This window comes from Bison bison, unplaced genomic scaffold (assembly GCF_000754665.1).
Source record: "Bison bison bison isolate TAMUID 2011002044 unplaced genomic scaffold, Bison_UMD1.0 scf7180017864460, whole genome shotgun sequence".
Lineage (NCBI taxonomy): Eukaryota > Metazoa > Chordata > Mammalia > Artiodactyla > Bovidae > Bison > Bison bison.
The window spans coordinates 4,587,018-4,604,900 of record NW_011495022.1 but is presented as its reverse complement, the minus strand read 5'-3'; the positions used below and the strand labels follow the sequence as shown (position 1 = coordinate 4,604,900).

Here is a 17,883-nt window from a genome sequence, read left to right as displayed (position 1 = left end):
ACTAACGCATATATATGGAATTTAGAAAGATGGTAACAATAACCCTGTATACGAGACAGCAAAAAAGACACTGATGTATAGAACAGTCTTTTGGACTCTGTGGGAGAGGGAGTTGGGTGGGATGATTTGGGAGAATGGCATTGAAATATGTATAATATCATATATGAAACGAGTCGCCAGTCCAGGTTCGATGCACGATACTGGATGCTTGGGGCTGGTGCACTGGGACGACCCAGAGGGAGGGTATGGGGAGGGAGGAGAGAGGAGGGTTCAGGATGGGGAACACATGTATACCTGTGGCAGATTAATTTTGATATAAGGCAAAACCAATACAATATTGTAAAGTTAAATAAAATAAAATTAAAAAAAAAACCCTGATATAAATACAACAGGTAGGAATGCACCAGTGCAATTATTTTAATAGAGAAGTAATAGAATGCTATTTTATGTAAAACATTTTAAAATTGATACAACTTTCTTAAAATTTCATAAAGGATACAGTTTTAGTTTTTTAAAGTATGTTTATCCTTTCCACTTTAATCATTTTCTGCAAAATGAGGCTCCTGTGTTCCCTTTCAGGATGAGAAGGAAAGCTAAGGGTGGAGAGAATTCAGTGAATCCTTTTCAGTATTCTAAAATGAGCAAAATGCAGGCTGCAGATGTTTCCTTGATTTAAATTCTTCAGATTGAATGTTACATTAGGTTACCTTTTTAATCTCAGAAGTATTACAAAGTATTTTGGTGATATATGCTTATAGCACCTGTAATGATTTAAATGTACAAAACGTGACCTTTAAAAAAGATAACTGTGAGCTTAAATTGCAAATAGAATTTAGCAGATTAAAAAAATTCTCAGTATTAATCCCTCAACACATAAATAGTATGGTATATGTAAAACATTTAAATTAATCTTACAAAATTTGTGAAAATGAAGTATATTCAAAACAGAATTAGATGGATATTAGGGTTGTCATTATTAGTAATTAGTGAAATAATGTAAAATGGTTACACAGGGTAATAGTTTGCTAATATCAGTATCTACCTAACTTAGCAAAAAATTTACACTCCTGTAGTTCTGAGAGATTACAAATTAGAATAACAACCATAGACTTTTTCTGTTTAAGAAATAAACAGCAAGCAGAATTTTAAAATTTGTTGCTATTAAACAGAACAATAAAGACATAGCAGTAAGATGGAAAAAATGACAGTCTGTTTTCTTAAACAGAAAAAGGCTAGAATTCTTCATTATTAGATACACAGTATCAACATAATCAATCTAGTAGCATTATATTTGAGCTGAAAATACACTTAAATTTGAGGTCATACACTACCCCATGTGAGTGAAACATCTTTCATATAGTTCTAAGATGAAATTACCCTTGAATGAATAGCATCTTCATTTATCTTCAAACCTCTTCTGTGCTTTTAGTGAATCTACTCTTTCAACATTCTACAACAAGAATTACATTATACCATTATACCAGAGTATTTCTGCAGTGTGAAATAGATTGGTTTGGAAAATGAACCTGGCTTTGCTATAAATTACATTCCCAGGTACAAAGGAATTTGTTATTTTGTCTAAAATAGTCACAAATATAATTAAGGTCTTAATTTATGTTAACTACAAATGTGGCTATTGCTTTAACTGGATTAGGAACTTAATCTGTCACTTTAAGAATGATACCTAACACTTTTCATTTGTAACCTTTAGATACATTATTTCAATTATAGGGTCTACAGTTGTTTGATGTAAAAAATGAATTATTTTAAAATTTGTTCTTGGTTTTTAATTTTAAAACATGTCTCTTGGTAAGGTGGAAAGTAATCCTTCAATTGTCACAGATTTTCCTTTGTGTCCTGGTGAAACAAGATATGAATTAAAATTTGGAATCATTTTAATTTTGTGCCCTGAAAATGGCATTGCATGATTTAGAAGAGTCCTTAGTGAGTTCTTACCTAAAATATTTCAAATTTAATTACGAAATGAATAGAAGCTTTGTCCTAAAGAGGAAAACCTGAGGTCTGCTGTCTGTGGATAACTGGTAACAGCTGAGCTGAAAATGGATTTTCTCTATTTAGAATTTGGATAATTTTGTAAATTTTAAATTTATATACATTTAGAAACTATGTTTACAATCTCTTAAATTCCACAGTGTTAATCAGTGTAAAGCAGTGTAATAAGTTTTAAAAATTTATGAAAGACAATTCTTTAAAATTTTGAGTTATTTTAATGTTTTTATTGGCAAGCAATGTTGATTTTTTTGCTTAAGTGCAATTAAAGAGTATTGTTTTGTATTTAATTTATAAGACAAATATTCCTTCTGTTTTGGAGCTAAAGAAGGGGAAGGAAATTAATTGTGTTGTTCATTGGTAAATGATTCAGTATTGAGTTTATCATTAGGTTAAAAAATGAAATGAATACATTTTATATTGCTGCCATCTACCACTTAGTTTATCCAAGAATTTTAAATTTAGTGGGTTTGTTGTTGTTGTTATTGTTATTTTTCTCAGTTGGAATATTTATTTTATCTGTGAATCATGGAACTTCACAACATTCATAGGAGCTTAGAAAAAAGTAGTTTCTTGTCATTAGGCCCAGATTGTTCATTGAATGCCAGTTATGTGACTGGTATTTTATTAGGTTCTTGGGTTACAAGAGTTGCTTCTGAATCTTTAACTACTTTATAACTCTTTTACTTAAATTTTGACTCTACAGTTTACATTTACTTATATTTAATTCTAACAGGGAAAGTTTATACCTTTTCCTGTTATGGTCGTGTTTTTTTGTTGCTTTCTTTCTGAACTTGATTTTTTTCTACAGCTATCAGGTATGGGTATATCTAAACTTGAGTCAGATATTCCAAGAGTGGTATTCAGGTGAGAGTTGTGTTAATTAGGAAGGTCCTCTTTTATGTGATCTGTCTCATATGTGCTCCCAGTAGCATTTCTTGTTTTTGGTAACAAAGTTTCTCTGTTTAAAACTTTTTGTGTGTATTGAATTGTAGTTTCTGATGATTTCTGCATAGCTAATTTTTTTTAAAGTTGAATTCCTGTTAGTGTTTTTCTAAAACATTACTTGTTTAAATACTTCTGATTTTAATAGGAATCACATTGATCTTTTTAATGCAGTGAGCTTTGGTACTATAAAATCATGAAATGCTAATCTGTGTTGTAGCTTACTCATTTTCTGTGAACTTGGGTATGTTTTTATTTTTATGGATATCTGTGTCTTATTCATTACGCAAATGTTTATTGAGAATCTATGGTGTGCCGAGGATAAAGTAGTGAACAGGACAGGCATGGTCATTTTGTACTAATGGAGCTAATGTTCTGGAGGGGGAGGCCTTTTATCGGTTTCATCAGTGCGTGTGACTTTGAAAAGTTATTTGTAAAGTAGAAGTTTATGTCAGTATTAAAATATCTTCATTCTTACTTTTGCTTTGTTGAATCGAGTATGTATTGTATAGGCTTTTGGTTATATTCTGTTTATTCTTTTAATATCTACTTAGAGGTTTTTATCTTAGTATACAGTTTTTCTATTTTGATTATAAATAGTTACAGTATATAATCATTATTTATTTACCCTTTTCTCTTAAGGAGATGTTAATAGGTAAAGTTTTCTTTTGAAATCACCAAGGTTGAGAAGTCTTTTTTTCCCCACAGATAGATCTATAAGTATTTATTATTACTAATATTATTACTACTAATTTTAATAATAATATATTTATTAAAATACTGTGTGCCAGCTGGTGTGTAAAGTGTTTCACATACAACACCTCAGTTAATCTGCCTAATAAATTGTCTTCCTTTTAGAAATGGGGAAGCTCATGAGGTAAAGAAACTTTCTCAGACTAACACAGGCATCAAGATTCTTCTCTGAGATGGCTCACTGGGAGGCTTCTGCTGTTAACTCTTACTGTTCTGTATTGACTCTTAAAAGACTAATGCAGAAGTTTCCATTGTTTTAAAAGACACTCTCGTCTTCCACTTAAACAGCTTGCTTCTTAAATCTCTACTCTGTTAGGATCCATTAGGTTCTGCTGCCGCACTTAACCAGTGACAAAGGAGTGGGAGTGTGCTAATAGTAGCTGGGTTATAAGAGTGGTATGGCTTATGAGTCAGCAGCAGCAAGTCAAATTACTTTAAATGATGATAAGGACAGCATCTCAATGAGGGAGCATCTTCCCTGTGCAGATGCAGCAACAAGTGTGGGCCTGTTGTTGGCTGGCTATGTTTCCATTCAACCAGGGTTGAGCCCTTTTCACCATTTCATAAACTGAGTATTTTAAATTATCTTACCAGAAGCCTTGCCACCATGTTACTAAAGAATTGCTGTTATAGAATCCGTCTATATTCCTGATGCTCTTTTTAAAAAAAATTTATTTTATTGAAGTGTAGTTGATTTATGGGCTTCCCCAGTGGCTCAGTGGGTAAAGAATCTTCCTGCAGTACAGAAGACACGGGAGACACAGGTTCGGTCCCTGGGTCGGGAAGATCCCCTGGAGAAGGAAATGGCAACCTGTTCCAGTATTCTTGCCTGGAAAACCCCACGGACAGAGGAGCCTGATGGGCTACAGTCCAAAGGGTTGCAAAGAATCAGACACAACTAAGCACGAAGGCATGGCGTAGTTGATTTACAGTGTGTTCATTTCTATTGTATAGTAGAGTGATTCAGTTATGTATATATATATTCTTTTTCTTTTTCCATTATGGTTTATCACAGGATATTGAATATAGTTCCGTATGCTATACAGTAGGACCTTATTGTTTATCCATTGTGTATATAATAGTTTACATCTGTTAATCCTAAATTCCTAATCAATACCCCCTCCTTGCCCCCAGCCTGTTGTCAACCACAAATCTGTCCTCTGCTGCTGCTGCTAAGTCGCTTCAGTCATGTCCAACACTGTGCGATCCCATAGATGGCAGCCCACCAGGCTCCCCTGTCCATGGGATTCTCCAGGCAAGAACACTGGAGTGGGTTGCATTTCCTTTTCCAATGCATGAAAGTGAAAAGTGAAAGTAAAGTCACTCAGTCATGTCCGACTCTTTGAGACTCCATGGACTGCAGCCTACCAGGCTCCTCTGTCCATGGGATTTTCCAGGCAAGAGTGGGTTGCCATTGCCTTCTCCAATCTGTCCTCTATTGCCATTCTTTTATCTGCAGTGTGTGTTAGGTTTTTCCCCAACATTTAAGCTGCTAGTTTTATCATCTAATCAAAGCAGTTGCATTGTTATCTACAATAGCAGCTTTTGAATATAGGATTTAAGATATTTGTAAGGGTCAAATTGATCGGTAACAGATTGTTCTTATTTCTCTAGACTCTTGGCCTTAATTTTAATTGTATGTAAATGAAATATATTTTATTCCACAGAGTTATTTTTTTTATAAAGTATCTGAGCTGTAGTTCCCAAAAGGTATGATTCAGAAGTAATTACTGAAGAAATAGAGTTTAAAATCTTCATCGAATATCATAGGTGTCATCTTCTGGGACTGTTTCTAGAATTTCTCTTATTTAAGTTCCCAATGAATGCTATTTCTAAAAAATTTTAGAGTTAAGAAAAATGTATAACCTTTTTATCTTTACTTTTCCCTTTTTTGTAATAGCAGTTGGTGACATATATCCTTTTTAGCTTGGAATTAGAAATTTTGGAGTTGCTGCTCATGTTAGTGGGTATTTGAGTTCCTGTCATTTGATTGCATGGATGAAGTTGCTAGGAGCATCCTTGTATGTTAGTGGCTCTATGCCTCCTTTTTGGTATATTTCTGGGAAGGGGGATTGTTGGCTGATAGAGTAGGCATCTGCTTAGTAGTCAGTATTACTAAACAGATCAAAGTGACTCATTTATACTCCCACCAGCAATGTATGGGAGGCCTATCACACAAAAAATGTATACTGTCCCACCCTACCCCAAATCCTGATACCCAGAGACAACATCTTTCAGTTCTTTTAGCTGTATTTTTTCCCTTGGGTATTTACTGCTATAATTTCGAAGTAAGATGTTTATGTTCCTGTTGGGGTCCTTTAATGGACCGGAACCTGGTGGTCCCCAGTCGATGATAAGAAAGTAAAAGAGAGAGCCAGAGGGAGGGAGAGAGAGAGAGAAAAAGAAAGAAAGACATGGGGACCCAAGCTCTGATGGAGCAGAGGTGCTTTAACGATGTTTCTGTGAGTATGTGTAGGCTGTTGTACAAGAAATTTCTTTCGACAATGATAAAGATCAGAAAACCAAACGTACAGCAACCATTACCAACGGAACAAGGGATTAATAATGGTCACAAGGTCAGGAGACAATCCATATCTCAAGAAAGAGGATTGAGACTAAGCAGTTTTGTCATAAGGAGAATGTTTACTGAAGGAGATTCAAGCCTGTCTCATCTTACGACCTCAGTCCTGGGAGCGGCTTGCCGTTCCACTGGTTTCTGGCAACAGAAACTGGTAAGGAACAGAGGATTTATGAGAAACAGCATAGGAATCCACCTGTTAAACATTCCCTGACAATTCCCCCTTATTTATTTATAATATTTGTAAAAAGGGTTCTCACCTTTTGAGTTTGTTTAGTTTTAACAATTTTTGCATGAAGGCAACGGTAAACGACAAATATAATTGTCAAGACAATCACCAAAATTACAGTTCCAGACCCAATGCTGTGAGTAATGCTTTGAAACCATCCATGTGGGTCTAGCCTAGATAATTGATCAGGTAGTTGTTCAGCTAAAGTTTTCAAATTAGTGGAAGAGGACAGATTTTTAGAAGAGGTTTCAAAGATTTCTTTTTGTAATAATGAGGCATTATCATGTATGTTTTATAAATGAAATTTGATTTGTTCCCAGTTGTAGGCACTATTATTGAATTGAACAAGAGTAGAATTCCAATCACATTTTAGCATCACCTGTTTTTGTAAATCTGTTAATTGATCTCCAACCCATTTGATGGCTGTTTTTAGTTCCTGTATTTCATCTTGAATATCCTCATCTATCTGAGCCTGAGTGGCCCACATAGTATGAGCGTCTTTAGTCCAATTTTGGATAAAATTGTGTGTTTGAATTGAGGTTTGTAAAGCAACGCCAGTGACGGCAGCAGTGGTGCAAATAGCTATTAATCCCAGAATGCCAAAAATCACCCATCCAATGAATCGTTTAGATCGCCGGAGCAATTTAGTAAGTAACTGGGAAGCAAATCCAGCCATGGGACCTTCTTCCCAGGGCCACTGGAGATTTATTGGTAATCACAGACTACTTCGAGATCAAAGAATCAAAAGGGATTCATTTCTTAAGGAAACAGAAGAGTTTAGACGAGTATATAATTTGCAATTTATACAAGTTACAGAACGTAAAGTCTTATTGAATTGTAAACTTCCTATAGCTAGAACAAAAGGAAGGGGAACACAAGCTTGTATGAAATATGATTGATTATAACGAAAGAAATAGTTTCTGTGACTATGATTGGTCCCTGTGAAATGTCCAGTCCAAGTCCCAAGTTCTTCGGTGCTCGCAGCAAGTTTCCAGATGTCCCATTGTTCAGGCCCAATGTGTTTATCGAGGATGATTCAAGGACAAAGGGGGGCCATTCCAGCATCAAGCCACCCAAGAAGTCCTTTGTCATGGTAATGCTCCGTTGTACTGTTAGTAACCTATGCTACTTGACCTGCCTCTTGAGAAACCTATATATAGGTCAGGAAGCAACAGTTAGAACCGGACATGGAACAACAGACTGGTTCCAAATAGGAAAAGGAGTACGTCAAGGCTGTATATTGTCACCCTGTTTATTTAACTTATATGCAGAGTACATCATGAGAAACGCTGGGCTGGAGGAAGCACAAGCTGGAATCAAGATTGCCGGGAGAAATATTAATAACCTCAGATATGCAGATGACACCACCCTTATGGCAGAAAGTGAAGAGGAACTAAAAAGCCTCTTGATGAAAGTGAAAGAGGAGAGTAAAAAAGTTGGCTTAAAACTGAACATTCAGAAAACTAAGATCATGGCATTCAGTCCCATCACTTCATGGCAAATAGATGGAGAAACAGTGGAAATAGTGAGAGATTTTATCTTTTAGGGCCCCCAAATCACTGTAGATGGTGACTGCAGCCATGAAATTAAAAGATGCTTACTCCTTGGAAGAAAAATTATGACCAACCTAGATAGCATATTAAAAGTAGAGACATTACTTTGCCAGCAAAGGTCCGTCTAGTCAAGGCTATGGTTTTTCCAGTGGTCATGTATGGATATGAGAATTGGACTGTGAAGAAAGCTGAGCGCCGAAGAATTGATGCTTTTGAACTGTGGTGTTGGAGAAGACTCTTTAAGAGTCCCTTGGACTGCAAGGAGATCCAACCAGTCCATACTAAAGGAAATCAGTCCTGGGTGTTCTTTGGAAGGAATAATGCTAAAGCTGAAACTCCAATACTTTGGCCACCTCATACGAAGAGTTGACTCATTGGAAAAGACTCTGATGCTGGGAGGGATTGGGGGCAGGAGGAGAAGGGGACGACAGAGGATGAGATGACTGAATGGCACCACTGACTCGATGGACATGAGTTTGAGTGAACTCTGGGAGTTGGTGATAGACAGGGAGGCCTGGCGTGCTGTGATTTATGGGGTCGCAAAGAGTCGGACATGACTGAGCAACTGAACTGAACTGAACTGATGCTACTTGAGTAGCATAGTCACACATAGTGCTGTTAATATCATTTGAGCAGGTACATACCCACATACCGTGGGTCCCCAGTCAACAATGGTGTAATTGGCCATAAACATTAATTTCCCTAATTTAGCTTGACATTCATCTCAATAAACAGAAGTATATTTAAAGTTTTTATAAGTAAACCCCTTACATTTTAACTTTTGTCCTTTCCCTAGAGTTTTGGTAGTATTGACATGGTTTTTATAGAAGGACAGGGCAGTAAACGGTCCAAGCGATGTGTGGAAGTTCCTTTTTGGAGGCAGGACGAAAGCCCATGTTTGTCGACTAACATTAATACATAATTTTGTTGGGCCCATGCATAAAGGAAGGATTTCATAGCCTAGAGAAATGTTAATTAGTCGTCTTCATCAGAATGAGAGGTCCCCTCCAAGCTCCAAGGAGGGGGCATATGTGTTGAGTCATTAGTGGATATGATTGGTCCTATATCTGTCCATTCTATAACCTACAATAAAGGGGGGGAGGGGTTAGGTATATAAGCCCAATAAGTGTGATCAATCAAGTGATTCTGAGTGGGGGAAGCAAAAGCAAACAAAGCAAGCATAGCGAAAAAATATTTTCAGAATTCGGAGGCATTCCCTATTGAGAAACCAGATTTTCAGCTTGATTCAGTTCAGTTCAGTTCAGTCGCTCAGTCGTGACTGACTCTTCGTGACCCCATGAATTGCAGCATGCCAGGCCTTTAGTAAGGGTTTTTATCTGTCCCCAAATAGGGAGATCGTAAGGTTGATGATGAGTGCGGCGTTTTTTGGAAATTCTTAAAGCCACCATGGCTTGTATTGGAATTTCTTCCTCTTGGGGTTTTTGTTGTTTCGTCTCTAGTTTGCATGCTGGGGGCCCCCTTAGGTTAAATCTTCCAAAGAGGAAGCCATGTGAGTTCGTTGGATCCATCTGGAGAAATACAGGCATACTCCTTTCCCTGTAAGATTAGTTTCCTAGATTTCCATTGATTAGTTAACCCGTCTTGATACCAAATGGGCAAAGGAAGGGAGGTGTCCTTCAATGTCTCGAAATGTTTTTCTGCTTTTGTGAAAATATCTCCTTGTGGTAAGCTTAAAAAATTTAAAACAGATGAGGCTATATTAACAATAGTCATAGGCTTAAAGAATATATTGCGTTGGAATCTAGTAAAGTCTGCTCTGGATAAGGAAGATAAAAGTGTTCCTGTGTATTCTCCCTCATTTAATTTTTTATTTGTAGTTTCAGTGTGTAATATGTTTGTTTAATTATGTCTTGTGGTTGTGGATTATAAGGAATGTCTGTAATCTGTTTAATAGAGAATGAAAGTAAAAATTGTCTGAACTGCTTAGAAGTATAGGCAGGGCCATTGTCTGTTATAGAATTAGGTGTTCTCATTATTGCAAAGTAAGCTAACAGGTGGGTTATAACATGTTGTGTGGTTTCACCTCGGAGAGGTCTGGCCCATATAAAAGAAGAATTTGTATCCATCAAGACATGTAAGAAGGAAGAGGAAGAAAGTTCAGGGCAATGAGTTACATCCATTTGCCATAAAATTCTCTTTCATTTGTCATAAACCTTCTTTATATTTCTGTATTCATCATTTTATTTGCTATTTCTTATATCTTTTTATTAAAGCATATATCTTTTCTTTAGCAACTATGAAGTGTCTTGCATATTAGCATTTTCTAGATTGGTGAATATATTTATTATATTATATATATTATATATTTCTTAATAATATATATATATTTATTAATAGTCTAAAATCTCTTTAGTTTTTCTGTAAGAAAAACTTTGTAAGAGGAAGTTAGTATTCAGTAATTAATGTTTTAAAATCTTAGTTTATTTGGAAATGACCTAGCTATTTAATAAACTTTTATCATTTAGTTTAGTACAATTCTAGAAATTTAAGTTACCCCAATCCTATGAGATTATTTTAGATAGACATTTTAAAAAATACAATTATTTTTAATAGAGTTTATCTAAGTTTTCCTCTTTTATATATTTATATATATATTCATGGGGTCGCAAAGAGTCGGACATGACTGAGCGACTGATCTGATCTGATATTTATATATATATAGAGAGAGAGTTACTTTTTTGTTGACAAATTTAGTTTACCTTAAATCTAGGCACGATAAAAGTATTATGTAATGTTGATGATTTAAGACATGAGTTAATTAGATTAGCAAACAATTATATTTAAATTATATTTATATTTAAACATGTTTAATATTGAATATTTTTCAGGTCACGTGAAGTTGAATTTAAATAGAGTTCATTAACTTCATATTATTCAAAAACAAAGACATACATTGAGACATAGATAATTTTAGATATTCAGACATAGTTTTCTGCTTGAAATTTAAAGTATCTTTTTTTTTTTCTTCTGAGTTCCACCAATTTGTTTATGGCTGGAGTCCCAGATAGAGTGGGCTGTGTATCCCAAGGACATGATAAGAGTTAACTTTAGGTTTTTTTCTTAGACATTTTTTGTTTCCCAGGCAGAATTGGAGCTCCAAAAAAGTATTTTAAGAAGTTAACCTTTTCCTTACTGCACGTGTAAGAAGAACTAGTTTTGCAATTTCAGAAAAGATTTTATTTTAGTCAGTTTTCTCTGGAGTCTAAAGAATATCATGGACATTCAGTGTCAGAAACATCATTCTCCTTTTTGTAGTTACAGTATATTATTAATGATATATGCATGAGGGCGTTGCTGTCAAATTGGATGTAAAGCCTTGGCTACAAAATTTTGACAAATAGTAGGACTATTAAGCATACCTTGAGTAACACAGTCTATTGAAATCTTTTATGAGGCCCGATATGATTAGAATAAGGGAGAGAGAAAGTGACTCTCTCCCAGTCTAAACGGTGCAAAGGTATATTAAAAAAGCAATCTTGTAAATCAGTAATAATAATGTACCAATTTTGAGGAATAGTAGATGATGGGATCCCTGGTTGTAATGCACCCATAGGTTTCATAGATGCATTAACTTTTCTAAGGTCTGTTAAGAGATGCCATTTGTTAGATTTCTTTTTTATAACAAAAATAGGAGAGTTCCAAGGAGAGCAAGATTCCTCAATATGTTTTAATTCTAATTGTGTGTCTATAAGTTCTTTAGTAGCCTATAATTTTTCTTTTGTAAGGGGCCATTGCTCTGTCCAAATAGGCTTGTCATTCTTCCAAATTATTTTAATAATTGCTTTGTTTGTTAAATGAGCAGTGGCCCTTAGGAAAAATGTGAAATGTATTTCTGAGTCTGCCATTGCATAAGTAAGTCCCTTGCTATTAGATTAAGGGGTGCATCTATCACATAAGGTCTTAATGTTGCAGACTGGCCTTTTGGTCCTTCCCATGGGTAGATTTGAACATTTTGATAAATTTCTTGTACTTTGGTTTGAGAAATTCCTGCAATTTGGCAAGAGATTTTTTGTATAGGCCAGGATGTGGGCCATAAGTGTTTGGAAATAATAGTAATATTAATATTAGATCCAGTGTTGAGGAGACCAGAAAATCTTTTACCATTAATGTTGATACTTATATTTGGTCGGGCGTATTCAGATACCAATGATGTCCATGAGGATTGTTTTTGATCTGTACTGCCGAATCCACCTGTCCATACACCTAGAGGAGTTAATAGAAATGTAAGGTAAAAGAAGTAATTGAGCAATTTTGTCCCCTTTTTTGAATTGTCATAGAATCTGAGATGATGTCATAATTTGAATTTCTCTTTATAATTTGAATCAATTATTCCAGGGTGAACAGTAATTCCTTTAGAAGTCAAACTAGATTGGCCAAGTAAAAGACCGAAGGTTTGTGGGGGCAGGGGTCCAGAAAGTCCAGAAGGTATTTTAGAAGGGACTGCTTGAGGGTAAAGGAAAAAATCATTTAGGGCTGGTATATCTACGGCAGCACTGCTGGATGTTGAGGGTGTGAGGGAAAAGATAGCATTTGCCCCTGGTTTTTGTTGAAGGGGACCTGGGGGTCCCCTGCTTGGAGTTTCCTAGAATAGGTTTTCTTTCAATATCAAATTTAGATTTACAATCTTTGGCCCAATGCATTCCTCTATGACAATGAGGGCAGATTTTTGTAGGTTTTTTTATTTGCCTTCTTAGGGTAGTCCCTTTTTAAATGGTTTTTATCTGTTGCTGTTCGGGCCCACTTCTTGGGGTCCTTTAATGTATCGGAACCTGGTGGTCCAAAGTCAATGATAAGAAAGTGAGAGAGCTGGAGGGAGGGAAGGGGGGAGAGAGAGAGAGAGAGAGAAAGAAAGAAAGAAAGAAAGAAAGACACGGGGACCCAAGCTCTGGTGGAGCAGAGGTGCTTTAATGATGTTTCTGTGAGTATATGTAGGCTGTTGTACAAGAAATTTCTTTCGACAATGATAAAGATCAGAAAACCAAACGTACAGCAACCGTTACCAACGGAACAAGGGATTAATAATGGTCACAAAGTCAGGAGACAATCCATATCTCAAGAAAGAGGATCGAGACTAAGCAGTTTTGTCGTAAGGAGAATGTTTACTGAAGGAGATTCAAGCCTGTCTCATCCTATGACCTTAGTCCTGGGAGTGGCTTGCCATTCCACTGGTTTCTGGTAATAGAAACTGATAAGGAACAGAGGATTTATGAAAAACAGCAGGTAGGAATCTTCCTGTTAACTATTCCCTGACATGTTCCTATTTCATTTTTTAATTTAAATTTATCTATTGAATTTCACTGTGAAATTTAATTTCCCTTTTACAACTCTCTCCCATCTTCCCAATAGTTCTCTAACTTTGGGGTTAAATTAATATTCAGTAGTTTATATTATAATTGGAATGTAAATATTGATCCTAGCTGAGTGGCTTGGTGTACAATGGACATATTTTTTCTATATGATTTTTTTTTCCTTTGAATAAATAATTGCTTTATCTAATTCATTTGGGTAATTTTCTCTCTTATACTCTTTGAACTGTAAAACTTTCCCTCACAGTAGTCAAACACATCATGTCTTTTATTTATTTATTTCTTGGAAATATTACCTTTCTACTTTAAATGGAATGGTTCCTTTCTTGGTAGGCTTCAGAAATGTTTTCCTATGACTGCTATTCATTATCATTCAGGGAATTCTCTTTTCCTTTTTTTTTTAATGTTGGATCCCCTAATTTTCTCCATTCTGTGCTCATTTTTTCTTGGTTTATTATTTTTATTTTGGCTTTTTAAAAGACCTTGCTTGTATTGTGTTGTTTTTATTCTATCCACACTTGATTGATACCTTAGCCACATGGAGAATTTTAGGTTGGCAAGGTTTTCCCTTAGAATTTGGAAGGCCTTTTGTCATCTTCTAGCATTTGGAATTGCTGTTAAGATATTCAGTGTCATCTCAGTCCCGTGTATGCTTTGCTTTTTTTCTTTTTCCCTCCTTTTCTTTGTTTCCTTTTTTCCTTTTCCTTTTTTTCTTCTTTCTTCCCTCCCTCCCTCCTTTCCTTTCTACCTATATGCCTTAAGTAGATTCCTTAATCTCGCTGTACTTCTGTTTTCTTATCTTAAAATAGGGATTTTTTTTTTTTTTTATATATACCCCATAGAGTAAAGCTTTTATGTAAGTACCTGGGACATAGTAAACACTCAATAAATATTAACCATTATAAATTTTTTTTGAAGTTGCTTTCTGCTTTCTGCATTTTCTGTTTCTTCTCCCCTCCTTTTTTTGTGGTTTGTTTTGGCTCTGTATGTTTGAGGCTATTCTCAAATATCTCTTGATCTCTGCTAACAATTTATATATAAGAGTGAGGCACTAAAAAGCTGATGGGGGATTTTTGACATGTGGGCTTCACTGTAGACTGATTGCACAGTTAGCTACTATTTTTTTGGCCATTACCTTAAATGGCCACCTACCCATCAGTATTTGCAGGTGCCCTAGGAGCCTGGTGGGCTACAATCCATGGGGTCGCAAAGAGTCGGACACGACTGAGCGACTTCTGTGTGTGTGTGTCCATGAAGAGATAGTCTATAAGGACTAAATTTGGCTGCCAGTGTTTGGGAGCTTAGAGAGAGAGGGACACTGTGGGTCTCTACCTTCAGTGTACATACTTTCCCTTCACTTTATTTTCATTGTTTCTTGCCACTCAGGGCCATCTGCTTTGCTTGGATTCTGAGTGGAGTCTCTCTGGTTTAGTTCTTCCGGAGGATGAACCTGTGAATTTTGCCAGATTGGGGATGGGCTGGCTGGCTGATGACTTTCATGCAGTTCTCCTGTTTTTACCGCTTGATCTCACTTCTGCCTTCTGTGGTACTTGGCCTCCAGTTTTGGAGTCTTCCTAGTTTCTGTGATGCAAATGTATTGCTTTTCTCCTCTTTGTGCTCTTAGGTTTCAGCTTCCTCTGCCCTGCTAAGTCTGCTTTTCGTCTTACAAAAACGGGTTGACATCTCTGGTCTGCTTTGGTCTCCTCTTCCATTCTTTGTGTTTTTCTGAGTTTGTATGCTTTCTGTTTCTTCACTGTTATTTCATTGGAGTTTTTTGAAAGGTTGAAGAGATAAATATAGAAGTTCAATCCTTCATATTTAACTGATTATCGATGATCTAGTGTTACTTTTTCCTTTGAGTTTTTTTCAGAAATAAAAAAAATATACCAACACTCTACCCCTTCAATGAATTTTTTTGTGTGTTATGAATTTAATTAATTCATTCAATATGTTGAAACTACACAAGCTTATTAAATTTCAGGGTCTCAGCAGTTAGGTGCTGGGTATTGTGTGTGTGTTAAAAAATTCCTACCATGTCATGTGTTCAGACACTCAGTAAATTTATATTCAAAGAATTAATACATTTAATAGCCGTGGTTTTATTTAATTTATTCGTTCTAAAGTCTTAGTTTTCACTTTTTAATAAACTTAACCTGACCATTTTGTCAATTGGGATTGCTCAGCAAATGAGTAAACCCTATACTAGGTCTTTCTGAAATTGAAAATATTATGGTATTTAATGTGTCACTGTCATCAAAAGGTGATTGATCACTTGCAGGATTTGTGGACACTGTAATACTATGCAGCCTGTTTTTATAATATTTAGCCTAATCTCTTTCAGATGATGTCAGCCTCTTTTGCTTAGATGTCTTTTATGCACTGATTGCCATTGCAATAGACCCATGCTGTCCAATAGAACTTTCTGTAATGATGGAAATGTTCTGTTATTTATATTGTTCAATAAGTGTGATAGCCACTAGCCACATGTAGCTGTTGAGCACATGAAATGGCTAGTACAATTGGGGAGCTGAAATAAACTTTTCAACTTTAGTCAATTTAAATTTATGTTAAATAGCCACAGATGACTAGTGGCTTCCATATTAGACAGCACAGTTATAAGTCATTGTTCTTATAGGACGTGCTAACTTTTTGATTTAAGTTATTTTATGTTGTCAGTCACTTGAATTAGTTTGGAATAATGTTTCCAACAGAGGAATAGGAGTTGACTGAGTTATCCTGACTTTCCTTATTATTATTGGAACTACATTTTTCTTTGGATTTACATAACAATAAAAATATGCAGATTGCTATTTCAGAATTGAAAATAAAATGTGTTTTAGGTTGGTGTATCATGCTTGTTTTATTTGGAGTATTTGAGGTGAGATAAGAGATTGAAAATGCAAGTGAAAGGTGAAAGTACTGTTTTGAAACCTCAGAGATTTTTCTCCTAGCCTGCAAGAGAAAGGAGAAATACTGCTGAATCAAAGTCTGGTTTGGATTTAGAGTTTTTATATTCTTAAAGACAGTCATGGTAATGTTTTGTTTTGCATTTTTAATGTTTAGATGAAAATACTGTGTTTATGACCTCAGATGTCTTTGTGATTAATTCAGATTAATTCAGAAAATTTCTTTTGAATCAGGGATGAAGAATAATTGCAGTGAATGCTATAACATTAATCTTTGGCTAAGTAGAATTTTGGCATCAGTTGAGGTCTGTGGTAAGTTAATATTGTTAAATTGGTCAAAATTAAGTCAGTTATTTTTTAGTAAAGCAGTAAAAATTTCGTAAGACTGAAAACATGGCTTTGATTGTAGAGCGTTACAATTTTGCTTAACCTTTTTCTGGTGAAACAGAACTTTTTGGAATAATGATTAGTATAGTTACCAATATAATACATGGAGGTTAGCAAAATATACTGTATTTGCTATTTTATATAGTATTATGACTGTGGCTTCCCTTGTGGCTCAGCTGGTAAAGAATTTGCCTGCAATGCAGGAGACCTGGGTTCGATACCTGGGTTGGGGAGATTCCTTGGAGAAGGGAAAGGCTACCCACTCCAGTATTCTGGCCTGGAGAACTCCATGGGCTGTATAGTCCATGGGTTGCAAGAAGTCGTACACGACTGAGCGACTCTCACTTTCATGACCTAAGTAACAACTGAATATTTATTATAATCTTCAAGAAGATACTTCAAGCAGTTCTTTCCAGTTCTTTTTTTTTTTCTGGTTTCATTCACTTTATTATTCCCTTTATAAAATTATGTGGTGGCTACAGCTGGGGCCTGTGTCCTCTGCACGGAGACTCTGGTGTGGGTCTTCACAAGATGGTCAGTGAATTCCTGATATGGAGACTTGGTGAACACCGTCTCTTTCCAGAGGTCAGGGGTGAGGTAACTATAGGTCTTGGAAATGGCATCAAAAGTGGCCTTGGCGAAGTTGCCCAGGGTGTCAGTGCAGCCCCTGGCAGAAGTGTAGCAGTCGTCGATGCCGGCCATCATCAGCAGCTTCTTGGGCACAGAGAGGGAGACGATGCCAGTGCCTCTGGGGGCAGGGATGAGGTGCACCAGCACGGAGCCACAGCGGCCAGTCACCTTGCAAGGAACCGTGTGGGGCTTGCCGATCTTGTTCCCCCAGTAGCCTCTTCTCACAGGGACGATGAACAACTTAGCCAGGATGATGGCCCCACGGATGGCAGTGGATACTTCCTTGGAGCACTTGACACCCAGACCGACATGTCCGTTGTAATCCCCGATGGCAACAAACGCCTTGAACCTGGTCCGCTGGCCAGCACGGGTCTGCTTTTGCACGGGCATAATCTTCAAAACCTCATCCTTGAGGGATGCTCCCAGGAAAAAGTCAATAATCTCAGACTCCTTGATGGGCAGAGAGAAAAGGTAGATCTCCTCAAGAGACTTGATCTTCATGTCCTTGACCAGGCGGCCCAGCTTGGTAACGGGGAGCCACTCCTTGTCCTCGGCCTCGCCTCCG

General features: G+C 36.4%; 1 protein-coding gene and 1 pseudogene across 3 annotated transcripts in view; one reads left to right on the top strand and one right to left on the bottom strand.

The window, feature by feature from the left end:
- The window catches only part of MTX2 (metaxin 2), a 77,051-nt gene that overhangs the window by 40,781 nt on the left and 18,387 nt on the right, over positions 1-17,883 (top strand). The gene's annotated exons all lie outside the window — the stretch shown is intronic.
- The window catches only part of LOC105002953, a 1,061-nt pseudogene continuing 296 nt past the window's right edge, over positions 17,119-17,883 (bottom strand). The window contains exon 2 of the transcript XR_827045.1: positions 17,119-17,878. The product of XR_827045.1 is annotated as a 40S ribosomal protein S2 pseudogene (transcript). The remainder of the gene's footprint in view (positions 17,879-17,883) is intronic.